The sequence below is a fragment of the Fukomys damarensis genome, unplaced genomic scaffold (genome assembly GCF_012274545.1).
Source record: "Fukomys damarensis isolate Sample0158 unplaced genomic scaffold, DMR_v1.0_HiC HiC_scaffold_37, whole genome shotgun sequence".
Lineage (NCBI taxonomy): Eukaryota > Metazoa > Chordata > Mammalia > Rodentia > Bathyergidae > Fukomys > Fukomys damarensis.
Genome location: NW_022900949.1, coordinates 54,595,230 through 54,599,139, shown reverse-complemented (window position 1 = coordinate 54,599,139; position 3,910 = coordinate 54,595,230). Strand labels below are relative to the sequence as shown.

Below are 3,910 nucleotides of genomic sequence, written 5' to 3'. Positions count from 1 at the left end.
TTTTTTTTTGAGACGGTCTCACTATGTAGTTGAGACTGACCTGGAACTCACTATGTAGCCCAGGCTGGTCTCGAACTCACAGCAATCCTGCTGCCTCAACCTCGAGTGCTGGGATTACAGGCGTGCACCACCACGCCCAGCCTCTATCAGTCTTAACAAATACACAATCTACACATGCCATAAATTCAGCTGAGGCTTTTCATAATGAGTTAAGTAGAATAACCTCCAATCCCACTGCCATGCTGGTAACTTAACCTAAGGCCCCAAACATTCTAGGAAAGCTCTCTACCATCGAGCTAGATGCCCAGCTCTAAAATTCTTCTAACACCAAACTTTTATGAAAACCACCAGTATGTAGTAAAAAGGGGTGGAAACCATCCAAACACTGGGAGAATGATTACACGGTACACTAGTATCATCAAACACTGAGGATATTAAAAACAATACTGCAGAAGACTACATGGGAAATATTTCATACTTCTCATTCAACCATTGTTTTTTTACATTCCTACTAAGTGTCAGGAAAGCGTAGTGTTACATAATCAAAGATGAGTAAAACATAAAAAGCTGAGAAGCAGGGGTGGGTGTGTGTATTTCAGTAGTAGGGTTCCATGTCCAACAATGAAAAAACAAACACCAGAAGCAGCTTATAGTCCAGTAAACTGGCAGTTACAACAACAAATAAAATGTGACCAAGGCCCTAAGAGGAAAAGGTGTTATGGGCTACATAGGAACACTTCACCCAGTCTTGAGGCAAAGAAGAATTCAGAGATGTTTCCTACAAATTAGGGAATCAAAGTTGATACCTAAGTAGCTAGCCCAAGGTGGAGTAATCAAGAGAGGTCCAGAAGGCAGGAAAAAATTACATGGAAAGGCAGGGACAGGTGACAGGAGAGAAATAAGCCAGTAAGAGTTTTCTTTTTTGAGACATGTTCTCAATAACTAATTCAGGCTGGGCTCAAAACTTACAGGGATCCAACTACCTCAACCTCCCAAGTACTAGGATTACAGGTGTGCACCATCACACCTGGCAAGCCAATGAGATTATAAGGAGTTTGCCTGTCTTGCTATGGAGCCCTTGAGGACAACAGAGACAAGAAGTGGTACCTAAGAAAGGTCCAACTGAAGATTTTTGATATGCAGCTGGTAATAGTAAAAGTTGTACGAATAGTCACATAGGTTTAGGAGTCCCAAAAGATAGCAACTCAAGCAGCTGGACAGCTAACTTCAAGTACAAGGTGTGGAAAGTCACCACAAAAGTGAAGAAGAGAGCTAAGGATAAAAAAAAAAAATCAAGCTGGACACCCATTTGTAATCCTAGCACTATGGGAGCTGAGACAGGTGGTAGCAAATTTGAACCCAGCATGGAAACTTAAGACCCTGTCTCAAAATTTTAAAAAGGGCTGGCAATATAGCTCAGTGAAAAGGCCCTGAGTTCAATCCAAAGTACCACAAAAAATAAATGTCAAAGTGCTTTGAGTTTGTTCTTTAACACTATTAAAGCACACACCCCATAATAATCGCACCTGTAACACAACACATAAACTCACCCCTTCCCTATCTTCTACTACAAGATCACCTCCTAGACAATCCAGGAAGTGCTGTCTTGCTCCTGCTGGGTGATGGCTCAGTACTTGCCCTGGTCTGTATTGCCACACCACCACTGGCTTGCATTTACTGCACAGCCTACATACAAGGTAAAGCAAGCACTACTACTTTCCCAAAAGTACACATTCTTGTGACGTTTCATCAATGTCACAGTCACAGGACTAAGATCTCGTCTTATAGTACTACATGATAACCAGGAGTGGTGGCACAGGCCTGTAATTACAGCTATTCAGGAGTCTGAGGCAGGAGGATCAAAAGTTTAAGTTTGAGGGCTGGGGATTCAGCTCAGTGGTGCTGCCGCCTGCCTTGCAAGCAGAAGGTCCCCAAGTTCGATCCCTGGTATCAAAAAGAAAAAGGAAAAAAAAAAAAAAAGTTTAAGGTTGGCCGGTGCAACTCAGCCAGAAACTGTCTCAAAAATAAAGGGACAGGGATGCAGCTCACTGGTAGAGCACTTTCCTAGCACGTGTCAAGCCCTAGGTTTGATTCTCAGTACTACAAAAAAAAAAAAAAAAACAAAAAAAAACACACCAAAAACCAAAAAAGCCAAAACAAACAAAAAACATTCTATGTGATACTGGGAAGAAAAAACCACACTTGCCTTCACTCCTATAGTTAAGACGCTCAAGATGGGACAGTGAGATCTCCAGAGCAGAGCATTTACTGAGGCATAACCCAGAATAGGAGCAGGTGACTGAAAATATGGCACTTCACAGACCTAAAAGAAAAGGTATGTGAACACATAGGTGCTAATGGTTTTGGTCCACAATCCTCACTATGCTTGGAAATCCCTAACTCGAGTTTTAAATTAATGTTAACAGACAACCTTAATATAACGAACTCTGAAAAAACCCCACAGCAGATGTGTATAAATATCACATTATGATAGTTAAAAAAAAAAAAAAAAAAAAAAAAAAGCCAGGGTGGTGGCACACGCCTGTAATGCCAACACTCAGAAGCCTGAGGCAAAAGGACCAATGTGAGTTCAAGGCCAGCCTGGGTTACATAGTGAGTTCAAGGCCTTCCTGGAATATGTAGTGAGAACCTGTTAAAAGGAAAAGGCTTAGAGTCTGAAGGCCCAAGGATTCTATCAGTGACTCAATCTGTAAATTTTGGCAAATCAGATAAGAAGATCTGTACTTTCAATCTTCTTACCTATGCTGAATATACAGATACCCTGATGTAAGTGCACTTCGTACAGTGTGGCTTATGAGGGCACTGGATTAGATTAATGTCATCCCAGCTTTTCTGTGAATCAGGGTAAACAATGTCTGATATCAAGGCATCTGCATATACAAAATATACAAAACATTTCAGAAAACAACTCTTCCTTAGAATAAACAGTAGGTAGAAAAACTTTTTTTTACTATTACATTTTTAAAAATATTAACTGCAACACAAGGCTCACTACATATCCTAAGTAATAGTTAATGATCACCTAACCTTTTTTCACTACTCTGACTAAAATTTTACTTAATGCACTGAAGTTACTTAATATTTATAATAGCCACCAAGTGCTAAATTTTGTCCTGTGTTGTCATGTCAACTGAGTATTACTGATGTGTACTTGAGAAACAGCTCTAGCTACTCTGATCATCCATTGGCTTTAGGAGGCTTTGTGGAAATCAAATGAGGTAACTCACGTGTATGTAAGCATTCTGAAACTAATACATCCAAATGTAAGCTATTAGCCAAATATACAAGCAATTGCTACTCAAAATCTTTTTTTTTTTTTTTTTTTTTGAGACAGGGTCTCACTATGTAGTTGAACTGACCTGGAACTCACTATGTAGCCCAGGCTGGACTTTTCCTGCCTCGGCCTCCCGAGGGCGTGCACCACCACGCCTGGCTTTCCCCACATCCTTTAAAAAATAAGTTTTAAAAGCACGAAGACAGGTAAAATTAAACTGGCTGTGGTGGCACATGTCTGTAATCCCAGCACTTGGGAGGCTGAAGCAGAAGGATCTCTGGGAGTTTGAGACCAGACTGGGCTCTACACAGTTAAGTTCAAGTTCAGCTTGAACTACACAGTGAAAATCTATCTCAAAATCAGAAAAAGCAGGGCCAGGGATTTAGCTCTGTGGTTCCGCCGCCTGCCTTGCAACAAACAAATAAAAAAAACCCCAACAAAACAAAATCAGAAAAAGTGCCACCATGCCTGTAGTCCCAGCACCCCAGAGGTTGAACAGGAGGATTGTGGCAGAGTTCCAGGCCAGCCAGAACTACAAAGCAAGACCCTGTCTTAAAATAAAAAGACAGTTGCCTGCCTTGCAAGTGTAAGGGCCAGCGTTTGATCTGCAGCACC

The 3,910-nt window shown here is 41.2% G+C and overlaps 1 protein-coding gene across 1 annotated transcript in view; it reads right to left on the bottom strand.

The window, feature by feature from the left end:
- The window catches only part of Atp1b3 (ATPase Na+/K+ transporting subunit beta 3), a 29,960-nt gene extending 27,734 nt beyond the window's left edge, over nucleotides 1-2,226 (bottom strand). Inside the window, exon 1 of the mRNA XM_033759447.1 lies at nucleotides 2,207-2,226. The gene's annotated coding sequence lies outside the window, so the exon portion shown is untranslated. The remainder of the gene's footprint in view (nucleotides 1-2,206) is intronic.
- Nucleotides 2,227-3,910: the final 1,684 nt, after the last annotated feature.